This window comes from Papio anubis, chromosome 6 (genome assembly GCF_008728515.1).
Source record: "Papio anubis isolate 15944 chromosome 6, Panubis1.0, whole genome shotgun sequence".
Lineage (NCBI taxonomy): Eukaryota > Metazoa > Chordata > Mammalia > Primates > Cercopithecidae > Papio > Papio anubis.
Window position 1 is genome coordinate 77209098 of NC_044981.1, and position 12156 is coordinate 77221253.

The 12156-nt window shown below is 37.0% G+C and overlaps 2 long non-coding RNA genes across 6 annotated transcripts in view; one reads left to right on the forward strand and one right to left on the reverse strand.

The window, feature by feature from the left end:
• Positions 1–12156, reverse strand: part of LOC110743116 — a 123516-nt gene that overhangs the window by 33219 nt on the left and 78141 nt on the right. The window lies entirely within an intron of this gene.
• LOC103883816 overlaps positions 361–12156 on the forward strand; it is a 67733-nt gene continuing 55937 nt past the window's right edge. For all 5 annotated transcript variants that reach the window (XR_002521630.2, XR_002521632.2, XR_002521629.2 and 2 more), the window contains exons 1-2: positions 361–3828; positions 8687–8878. This is a non-coding gene — a long non-coding RNA (uncharacterized LOC103883816). The remainder of the gene's footprint in view (positions 3829–8686; positions 8879–12156) is intronic.

A 12156-nucleotide genomic window follows, 5' to 3' on the forward strand; every position in this document is an offset into this window, starting at 1 on the left:
TTCTATGTTTAACTTTTTAGGCACCACCTAATTGTTTTCCACAGTGACTGTACCATTTCACATTCTGACCAGCAGTACAAACTAGTTCTTTTTTTTTTTTTTTTTTTTTTTTTTGAGACGGAGTCTTGCTCTGTTGCCCAGGCTGGAGTGCAGTGGCGCAATCTCGGCTCACTGCAAGCTCCGCCTCCCGGGTTCACGCCATTCTCCTGCCTCAGCCTCCCGAGTAGCTGGGACTACAGGCGCCCGCCGCTGCGCCCGGCTAATTTTTTCTATTTTTTTAGTAGAGACGGGGTTTCACCATGGTCTCGATCTCCTGACCTTGTGATCCACCCGCCTCGGCCTCCCAAAGTGCTGGGATTACAGGCGTGAGCCACCGCGCCCGGCCACAAACTAGTTCTAATTTCTGCACATCCTCATCAAGATTATTTTCTATTTTTTGGATAATTACTATGCTAATAGGTGGAAAGTGGCATGGGGTTTTGATCTGCATCTCCCTAATGACTAGTGATGTTAAGTATCTTTTCATGTGCTTATGGGCCATTTAGATACTGTCTTTGAAAAAAACATCTATTCAAATCCTTTGCCTATTTTTGAATTGGGTTGTTTGTGGCTTTTTCCTTGCTGAAAAATTGCTGTTTTTAGTTCTTACCTTATTTCATTACCTGTAGCATTTGCCCCATTCTAACCAGATAATCTTATCTTCTGAATCCATGACTCCACTCTCTCCCACTTCTTCTCTTCCTACTCTGATCTTTCCTGAGTAATATTCTAATTCCTGAAACATTTAATCCTTTTCCACTCTAACATTTATTGAGTATTTTGTAAGTGCCAGACACTAAGCTAAGTGTTTTATGCACGTTCTCTTCCTTTATGTTTAAAACCATACATTAGACAGATAGGGTTATTTAAAAAGTCATTCAATAGATATGAAAACTGATGCTCAAAGAAATATTCTGTTTAAGTTTATTAGAGTAATTAGTGATAGAGTTAGCACTTAAACACAGTAAACTGATCCCAGAGTTTATGCTCTTAAGAGTATCCTGTCTAGTTTGATGACAATAACAACTAAGTTAAGCTTATACAGCATTGCATCAATAAGTTATATAATTGAATTATATAGTTGCAAGCAATGAAAACTGGCTCTGACAACTTAAGCTGAAAAGGAATTTGTGGTAAGGATATGAGGTAACTCACATAATTGAAGGGGAAGCTGAAGACTTGGGCTTAAAAATAGACCTAGATGGAGTGCAGCACCAAGCTTGTAGGAACTGAAAGAAGTCTCACCAGGACCCGGCAACTTCAAGAAATTGGCTGAAAATTATTTCAATTCCTTGGTCAAACTGAAATTCCAGAAAGTGAATATCATATTGGTTTAGCTGGGACATACCACAATCCCATGGGTAAGGGAGACAGGAAGAGCATATGTTGATTGCTAATCCAAATCTGGCTGTATCAAAGAGGGAAAGGCTTGTGCCTCAAAGGCGAAGGAAGAAACAATGAATAAGAGGGTACAAAATGACAAGTCTACTATGGTCCCATCTTTAACTTTAGGCTAAACCTCTCCTCAGCTCCAATGACTGACCATTTCTACTTAAAGTTCTTAGCACGTTGATAACTACCTGCTCCTCTTTAATTGGGTAGAAGTCTATCTTACAGATATCTTTCCTGCTGCATTTCTTACTCCGAACTAAAAATACGTGTCAGTCTCTCTCTCTCCTTCATGAGATTGTGAGCTCCTCCACTGTATCCCTTAGCATTAAGCATGGTGCCATGTATGCAGCAGGGGCTCAGTAAATGTTTGCTGCCTGCTGAATGACCCAAAACTGCAGACTTAAGGAGAACTTTCAAGTTACAAATTATTGTACTGTAAAGTAACAAACAGTCACATAGCAAGAGACTTGAACAAAAAGGACATTGAGGTTTTAGTTGAAGCAGGTACAATATAAGCCAAGATACATTTTATAAGGTGGTCAAAATGTGAATGTTATCTTGGTTCTATTGATAAAATATGGTATACACAAAAGAAAAGAGTAGGTCTATAGTACCTAACACTAAACAGACTACATCTTTAGTATTATCATTATTTCTGATCAACACATTATAAGGAGATTGAAAAGTTTGACATGTTTGAAAACTACATTAAATGAAAAATGTTAACTGAACAGGGAAAGTTTACAATAGGAAAGAAAAGAATTAAGAGGTTTGATCACCACAATTATTCAGGAAAACCACGCAAAACAGAAAGTAAGAGTTATTCTGTATGACTACAGATAAAAATCAAGATGAATGGCTAGAAGATAGATTCATCTTCTACTCTGGAAATGACAAATCATTTGTCACACAACATGTCCAGATTCAGGGCTCAGAAGCTGTAGTCAATGTGGTGTTTGGAAGGTGAGAGTGAGTGAAGTTTAACAGGACTAGAGATGTCAGAAGGGTTTGTACATGTGTTTGTGTGTGAAAGAGAATAGAACCTTAGTGCGAGTGCTACAAATTAATATTCTAGAATAGGAAATATACTTCTTGGACTAAAACTATTAGGAAACAGCTATAAATTGGCACAAATGCAAGTGGGAGGGAAATCTCTGGTACAATTTAGCAAGTCAAGAAATAATAACTATGATGACTATAGTTAATAACAATGCATTACATTCTCTAAAATTGGCAAGAGTAAATTTTAAATGATTCTCCTTTAAGTGTAAATTTAGCTAATTAACATATGTATTGCCTCACCACAAAAAAATGAGGTAATGCATATGTTAATTAGCTAAGTTATTCATTCCACAATATATACACATTTTAAAACGTGATGTTGTACACGGTGAATCTACACAATTTTTATTTGACAATTCAAATAAATACATATTCTAAAATAAATAATAAACAAATAACCTTGTGAATTCTCAGTAAATTGTCACTTTTCTTTATGAAAAAGAAAAGTGAGGCTGTGAGTCTATAGAAATGAAATTTTGAAACTGCTGGTTTGGGTTTTTGAATAGAACAGTAAGTTTGAACAAAACAGAAGCACAATGATATGAATTCATAATGGGAGAAGTCAGCTGATATTCTACATTGTATGTTTACCAAAGTGGGATGGAACTTCTCTGATTGAAGTTTCCAATCAACAGACAAAAAGGGAGCAATGGAGCCCAAAGCTGTGGGGAGGGCCACAGGGACAGAGCTAGTGCTGATTCAGATAGAGCAGAGTATACATTAGAAAGAACCTAAGACCCAAACTTTGGGAGGTGAATGATATTTGGGAATTCTATGATCTCTAAAAACTAACTTTAGAGAAGACGGTTCAGTTAGGTGGAGGCTGTTGAGATGGACATGCAGCAGAAGGCATTTTCATTCACTTTAAGCTCCCCTAAGGCTGGAGAAGTACTTGCAATGACTTCAGCAATTCTCCTCTTTGTAGTTCAGTGAGCTTTTGTGTCTATTTAGTGCTGATTAAAGATGGGAGCCTGACAAACACTCATTTTTAGTGAATTATTGGTCAAGAACTATATACCTAGGGTTTACACTGCATCTCCAGCTGTTATATTTGACCAGTCTAGTAATGATAAAATTAAGCATTGATAGATGAACATTCTTGAATCAAAACAACTAGGGATTTTGTTGTTGTTGTTGTTTTTGTTTGGTTTTTTTTGGTTGCTGTCAATCTCCTTCTCCTCCCTCAGCAGTTACAACTTGTATTTACCTGCGTCCCCATTATGAGTTATATTCCACTAAGACTGTAAACAGAACCTCTGCTCCACTGTCCATCTTAGTGCTCATCTGGCTAAGTTCTCATCTCTAACATTCATTTCTAGAGATCACAGGACTAAGGTAAGAAAACTTAAAATGAATGAAAATGCTCCAATTGACAATAAATGAAGAAGACGTGGGCTCAGAGTCAGAGAATTTCCTTGAATTGATCTAAATTTATACAGTTGGAAGGCTTTTAAAAGTGCCATCCTACTCAACCTTCTAAAAGTATAATTTTTCTTTTTAATAGAAAATTCACATTTGATTGAAGAGATGGAACATAGCAATTTCAGTTTAATGTTTCCCAGAGAAGCTTGTCATTCACTGGATTATATGCTTAATATTAAATTCAAAACACAGATTTTAGATAATTTATTTTCAGTAAAGAAGATGAATTTATATTTAACTCAAAGAACAAACTAATAATGACAACTTTTCTTTTGAAGCACACTTTAAGGTATTATTCAATAAACATTTATTGAACACTTTTGGTGTGCAAAAGACTACCTTGAGAACTTAAAGAATATACAAATATATTTATGATATGGTTTCTTTCTTCAACATGCTTACAGCCTGAGAAGAGAGATAAACACATAAATATTGTGGTTTTTATTGTGGCAAATGTCAAAGGAAACATGAAAAAAATACCATTAGAAATTTGGAGAAGGATGCGATTTTTCTGAATGATAATTTGAGGAGCATATTGGAGGAACTGGCAATTGGCTAATTTTTTTAAAATAAAATGACTACAGGTAGGGGTGAAGGGGTGGGGTTGGAGTCATAGGAAAAGGAGGCATTGGAAAAGCAAGGAAAAACAAGGAAAATCCCATAGCGCGTGTTCATGAACTAGCAAGAAAGACAGTTTGAAAATGTAATACCCAAATGGGGAAAGTATACAAATGAGGCTTAAAACATCAGATCATGGAGAATTTTGAATGCTAGGAGTTATTCAAGGTGTTTTAGAAAGACAATGGCATTATTAGAGCTATGCTTCCTCAGGATAAGTCTGGAGTTAAAATGTATAATCGAACACAGAGGCAAATAAAATAGACTACTGAGATGGTTCAGGAGAACAAGGGTCTTAATTATCAAGATCTTCAGGTCCTACATGCATAACATCTCCTAATGCTGTATATTGACTGGGCATCTGCCCTGTCTCTGAATACCATGCTCTGCGTGCCTGGCTGGATTTTTTCCCATGATTTACTGCTGGATCTGTTCCTCTGAGCCTAGTGTTCAGTGAAAAGTCAAAGTCCCAACTCTGCTAGATCTTTGTCTTTCTGCAGCAGTTAACAGAGCCATTGCTGGCAATGTCTCAAAAGATTAGAGACAGAAGTGTAGGCAATGCCTATATAAAAGGGGAAAAACTAGTGGAGAGGTCCAACAGCCAGTGAAGGAGGCAGAGAAAGAGTGCTCCCAAATGTAAGAACAAACCTAGATAGTACAATGCAATGGAATGTATAAGTCATTGTTGCAAGAACCACATATGCTGAAACCATTTATTTCTGCAAAAATGAATAAAAAAGACTATGGTATTTGGGAATCACCATGTCTTGTAATGCCATATTTGTACTAATAGTTATACTGCAGGGCAAATATTCCCCACAAGCATGGATTGGGGTCTTACTCCCAACCTATCATAGTACCTGTCACAGGACAGTAGCCAAATAATTGTTTCGTAGATAAGTTAATGAATTTAAAAATGGCTAGTCACTCAACATCATCTTTAAAAGAAAATATTTTTAATTTTGAAGTGGGGGAGGAGGGTAAAGAGTGAGTGGTAAGGAATTAGAAGTAATCGATGCACGCTGAAATGTTCTGAAAGGAAATAGTGAGATAAACTAACAGCACAAGAAGTTAGCACATGTTTTTGGTTTTGTTAATGGCAGTTGATGTTGCTGTTGTTTCCCTTAGCCTTTGATTGATTGATTGATTGATTGATTGAGACAGTCTCACTCTGTCGCCAGGCTTATGGAGTGCAGTGGTGCAATTTTGGCTCAATGCAATTTCCACCCCCTGGGTTCAAGCAATTCCCCTGCCTCAGCCTCCCAAGTAGCTTGTACCACCACGCTCAGCTAATTTTTTGTACTTTAGTAGAGGGTTTCACCATGTTGGACAGAATGGTCTCGATCTCCTGACCTCATGATCCACCTGCCTCGGCCTCCCAAATTTCTGAGATTACAGGTGTGAGCCATCACACCCAGCCCTAGTCTTTTAAGTGTGAAGGAGATTTGGGCCCTTTTATAGTTTGTAAATAAAGAACAATGATGAGAGAGAGAAGGAGAGAAATGAAAAAAAAAAAAAAAAAAAAAAACACTGTTTATGGAAAAAAGCAGCCAGAAAAGATCACAGGACATGGGATAAAAAGAACAAGTCCTTAAAAGTGATACTTCTTATTCAAAGAGAGGAAAAAGGAGAAATGCTGTTATGTGAGAATCAATAGATCATTTTGGAACATAAATCTTGAGCTAGATCAGAGAAATTCTGAGCTGAAGAATTTTCTTGGCCTTAACCTCTCATGAAAGGAGAGAGAGATTGTGCAAATTGAAGTTTTGTGATTAAGAAGAGTAGAAAGGTTAGGAATAGCAGTCTTGAAAATACATTTAAGAGACATAATACAAAGTTATTAGTTCCGATGGCCCCAGGTGAGGGCAGATGGCTGTGTGAATTGTAGGAGACTCAATCAGTTTGGTTTATGGCTCCCTCTAGCCAGAAGCTCAGGGATTTGTAGGACAGGTACAAGCAAAGGTCACAGAATGAAGGACTTCAGATTACCAGTGAAAGAAGCCTTGTTGCCAATAAGCAAGAGACAGCATTTCTCATAAATTATTTTTCATAATTAGTTCTTTAATGGCTCTCTCTCCCACTTGAGTGTAAGCCCTGTCAGGGCAGGGTACAGTGCCCAACCCAATCACATAGTTGGCCCTCAATAAGTAGCTGTCGACATATCAAAGAAAGAAAAGGAATGAGAGAGGAAAGAAGGCAGAAAGAGATTAAATGAGGGTAGTAGGACTTTACAGCTTTTGTTAAGAACCAGTGATTATGTTGTCATTAAGAATATGTGAAACAATATTCACCTTTATCAAAGTAAACACCCACTACACATTTACAGTGCCAAATAATGTGCTGTGAACTGTTTTCCAATCTCTCACTTACTTATAAGAGAATGTTAAAAACATGTTGGTTGTATATTAACTAGAGCAAAGTCATAAAAGGCAGTGAATACAGTGTTCATGTAGTTTTTATTCTTAAGAAAAAGTGAAGTTCATTTCTGACAGCAATATCAGATTAATCAAGAAGTCTGTTAGTGAAATTGATAAGAAAAATGGCACCATTTGCTATCATTATCAAGGATATGTTCAAAAATAAACCTATCTCACCAGCTCTTTGAGAAATGTGTGATAGCAACTACAGCAACCTCAAGCATTAGATAAAATGTATTTCTGCCTATCAAATATGTTCTCAAATAATTATTCAGAGGAAACGGGTGTTAGTTATTTAAATTATGGACCATCCTACATAAAGAGTCAGTTTAGTGAGTACATAGTCTGATTAAAAAAAAAAAAAAAATCCCCTTTAGCCAAATTTGTGAAATAAAAGGGAAACTTAAAAATAATCAGAAGTTATATCAATGTTCAAAGCTTAGCAGGCCAGAAGGGGTTCTGGTTAATAGCAAAGTGGTGTAGAAATAATTGTGACCATAGTATCAGGAACATTACAGGAGGAATTCAGAGTTTCACTGAGTGCCTGAATTTTCCAAGATTAACATCTTCCAGAATTTTCTGATGGCCAAATGTTGTTTCTTCTGCTCTATCCCCTAGTCATAGGCCCTCCCTGGCACAATTTATGGAATGCACAACTCTAATCAGTAGCTTTCAGCTATCTTCTCCACAATTTGATATTAAATAGATGCAAGAGAAATAGTGCAAACAATTAGTGGTGACTTAGAAAAAACACCAACAGGCTCAATCTTACCCAATTCCTAGATTAAAGATTATGGAAACAATCTTGGCCTCCCTCATCTTCTCAGCCCTCCTGCCCACCACGCCTTATTCCATTCTCACCAGAATTAAAATGTGGCTGCTCTGCCCAACACTCTAATCGCAGTCTAACTTGGGAGAGGGTTAACAAAAGGCTGACCCGTGAGTGCCTGTCATGCTGTTTAAGTCACATTTCTGCATGCCTAACAGATAACTCATTCTGATAACACTTTTCTGCTCCTGAGCTCCCCAACCCAAGGTCTCTCTTTGTGACTTCCTTAATAACATTTATTCTAATAAATTCCTGGGATCCTAGCTTCCTTGGAAAGCCCATAGTCCTGCCTTTATATTTCCAAGATAGCTTTAAAGAGTGTGATGATCTGACCCAAACCTAGCCCAGTGCTATATGTATTGCCTACCAAAACTGCCAACACTTCAGACAACAACTGGCACATAGCAGCTACCTAATAAATATTAGTTGAATTGAATTGAAACATGACCTGCCCTAGTTCTCCAGCACCAATGCCAACCATGTGCCTGAAGAGTGTCTGAGGACTGCCACCTCCAACCCACACACTCTGCTGTTCCTTGTTTGTATTACTGCAGCTTGGCTGCCAATCAGGCTGTCATCCAGTGAGGATGACCTAGTGTCAGGTCTTCATGCATCCACTGCCATGTCCTACTTTAGGCAATAGGCAGGTCTGGTCAACAAGGACAATCTACTCTGGGTCCAATGCCTTTTACATTTGTCTTACTATTGACAAGAAACCTATTTTGAACTTGATTTCCTAAAACAACTCAAATTTTATCTGACACTCCTTAAACAGCTAAGTACTGAGTGTTTTCGCGTATTACATACGGAACTTATTTTCTCTAGTGTGATACAGTCTCATAAAAATGTATACTACAATGCACATGACTTATATATTGGTATTGGCTTCTATTCTGTCATCTTCTAGAATTATCTAGTCAAAATGTGATAGGATATACCAGGACATTCTGAAATTTTATCAAGTCGACAAAGGATAATTATAGCCAACACTGAGAAAAAGGATGCTTAAAGAAATATGCAGTGACTGACCCTCGTGTCAAGTAAAACTTTAAGCAAGAAAACATATGTGATAATGGTAGCTACCCATCTAGAGAATTGAGTAAGTGTCAGAAATGCTTTTATTATTTTACAATGTAAAAACTTTTAAGACATAATTATTATCACATGTTTCTATATGCGTAAGACTTAGTTTCAACTCATGCTTTCATCTTCTTTGTCAAGAAGCACAATGTTAGGCTTGGAAAGGTCAGAAGAAATAATGATAAGATAGACCCAAAACCCAAGAACAATATAGAGATTCTAAGGGTGGCTCTAAAATAACTTAAGTCTCATGATCTGAACAAAATCACAGAATAATTTGGGGTGGGGGAAGAGTTCTCAGAAACAAATGTTTGAGAAGCCAGAAAAAATAGAGAATGGGCCATTGTGGTGTACATTTCCAAAGAGGAGAGACAAATTCCTCAAATCTTAAACCAGAAGATTTGATGTTCATTTTGGGCAGGATTCTTGACTGGATTATTAAAATCTTGCCTTTTAATACATGAAAAGAAAGTAGGGATAATAAGAAATAAATCAACTGAGATGAAACTAATTGTTGGTAGAGTTAATAAGTTGGCAAGAAAAAAATGATCTAAATATGGCATATCATGATTGCAGCAAGATGTTGGACAGAGTCTCTTAAAATATTTCACTTTGTATTCAGGGAAGAGAATTATAAATTGGATAAGGGGAGTTAGTTGACTTTAAAATGGGTTGAATAACTTTGGTGAAGAAGTCAGTGTCAGCCTAAAGGGATTTCCAAGAGCATCTTTCCTATCCTATGCAATGTTTCTACTTGTGGTTTGAGAAAGGTTTCTCAATTCTGAAAGTGCCAAAGCTGAGACAGATAGCAAATACCCATGTGATGGAAACAGGCCATAAAGGATCTCAAATGGCTTAAATAATGAGCCAAGTCAAACAAAAATTAAACATCAAAAAATAGGGCCTTTCCCATGGGTTGAAAGAACCAGAGCATTATTACAAAAGAGAGGGAAAGAAATATTAGAGAATGGGGAACAGAAAACAGGGGATTTTAGAGAAAGGATAGCGTATAATTTTTCTAGGGATGCCATAACAAAGTACCAAAAATTAGGTAGCTTAAAACAATGGAAATTTTATATTTCATAGTTCTAAGGGCCAGAGGTTCAAAATCAAGTTACTAGCAATGCTGTGCTCTCTCTGGCAGCTGTCCCTTCCTTGCCTGTTGTAGCTTGTTTGCCAGCAATACCTGGCGTTCCTTAGAGTGTAGATGCACCACTGTAGTCACAGGGTTATCGTCTCCCTGTGGGTTTACACCACCTTCCCTCTGTGCATGTCTGTCACTACGTTCTAATTTCCCCTTTTCATAAGAACCTCAGTCATATTGGATTAGGGCCCACCCTAATGACCTCATTTTATTTGAGCACCTCTGTAAAGGTGACCTGTTTCCAAGATCACATTCTGAGGTACTAGGGGTTAGAACTTCAGCAAATCTCTTTGGAAGGACACAATTCAGCCCGCAACAAACAGCTTGGTGTGGATTAACAGTAATCTGCCAATCATGAAAGGCACAATTGCATAGATCAGGAGGAAAGGGACAGCTCAGCCTCACTGGACAGAAAACACCTGGGGAACGGCAGTCAGTTCTGGGCCTTTGACAGACACATACAAGGGAAAGCAATCAGCAGGAGGAGGGAACTTAAAACCAAATGATTGGAGCATGGTTTGGAGGAAATGGGAATGTTTAGCCTGAGGAAGAACAGTCATGGGGGAAATGAAAGCTGCCTTCAAATACACAATCAGCTGGCTGAAAGTAGAACAAGAGTTATTTTTTATGGCTCTGAGGTCAGAATTATATTACTAAAAGAGATGGATTCAACTGGATGAAAAGAAGATTCTAAAAGGTAGTGTGTCCAGAGGCAGTTGGGATTTCATGGGAAATACTGAATTCTCTATCTTTGGATGTCTTCAAGCAAAGGCTTAACACAGAGAGAGGAATCAAAGCACTGGAAATTAGCTTGGATCATGAATCTTCTGACCTTGATATTCAAGAATTCTATAAAGAAGATTTTCATTTAAGTAAAGAATGTTAATGTCCAGACAAAATAACACATGATATCTTATAAGGAAATGGAATGTACTAACCAAAATTTGGAATTCTTTTTTATTAAAGACAATGTGGAGGAAAGAAAAATGAGAGGAATCACATATTTTAACTCCACAAATAAAAAATAGACGGTCTAAGTAAACACAAAATATACTCAGTAAGAATATAGAAAAACCACAGAATCAAATAAAGGAAAGTGAAAGCCTTAACCAAGTCACAGGAATTTTAAAACAAAAGTAGTGTTTCAACTTTTATAGAAGAAATATGAGACATGAAATCTAGAACAAGAAATAGAAAATTCAATAAGTACCAACATTTTTCCCCCAATACCCAGGAGCATAGAGGAAACGGAAAGCACAGATACTAATCTGGTAAAGTGAACTGATTGCTCTGAAGGAGGTTTGGAGAGAAGAAGAGATCCAATGAAGATGTCCAATAGAAGGAGGTCATATGGGCAGGGGAAAGGGCACCAGCTTTGAAATAGGTCAGGAGACCAGCTGGGCTTGGCTCGGCCACCAAACAGCTGTACAAAGTTTTCAAAACACTTTTCTGCTTCTATCTGATCTGTTTTAAAAAAAAAAATCAGATGATATTTTAACAATTTCATCCAGATGCAAAATTGTGACACTGATGAATATCCCTACGTAGGGAATAAGGAAATATTTTCACAGTATAAAGGCATAGGAATGTTCAACTTTAAAAGACAACAAGCAAGACAAAGTCAGTGAAGCTGCCTAACAGACTGAAACCAAAAGCAACTGATTCAAATATAATAATAGTTACCGTAAATGAGGAAGTGCAAATATCTCTGCCAAATATCATAAGCCAAATGTACATATACAAAGGTTTTTTTACTTTCATGCAAAATAAAAAGGAAGTCAGTAATCAGCCTATTAATTACTACATGTAAAATGTGAGCTTTATATTATGAATGAAATTTTGAGTACCATGTAAGCAGTTATTCAAGACTATTTCTATAAGCCCACTCGCACTCAAGACATTGCTTGGTATGATCCAAGAGGTAATATATCCCTAAGCTTGAGGCTACTTGCTTGGCTTGCAAGTCCAAATAATGTCACCTTCTAGGGAATGTGATTTAGGATTAAGTTCTCAAGTACTTTTTCTGCAATAGCAATTTCATTAAAATTCTCTACCATATTCATTTCAATACACATTTAATGACTACTATAAGTGGCCACAAATGATTTTTAAATCTAAAGAAAGATAAATAAACTAGAATGTATTAATATTAC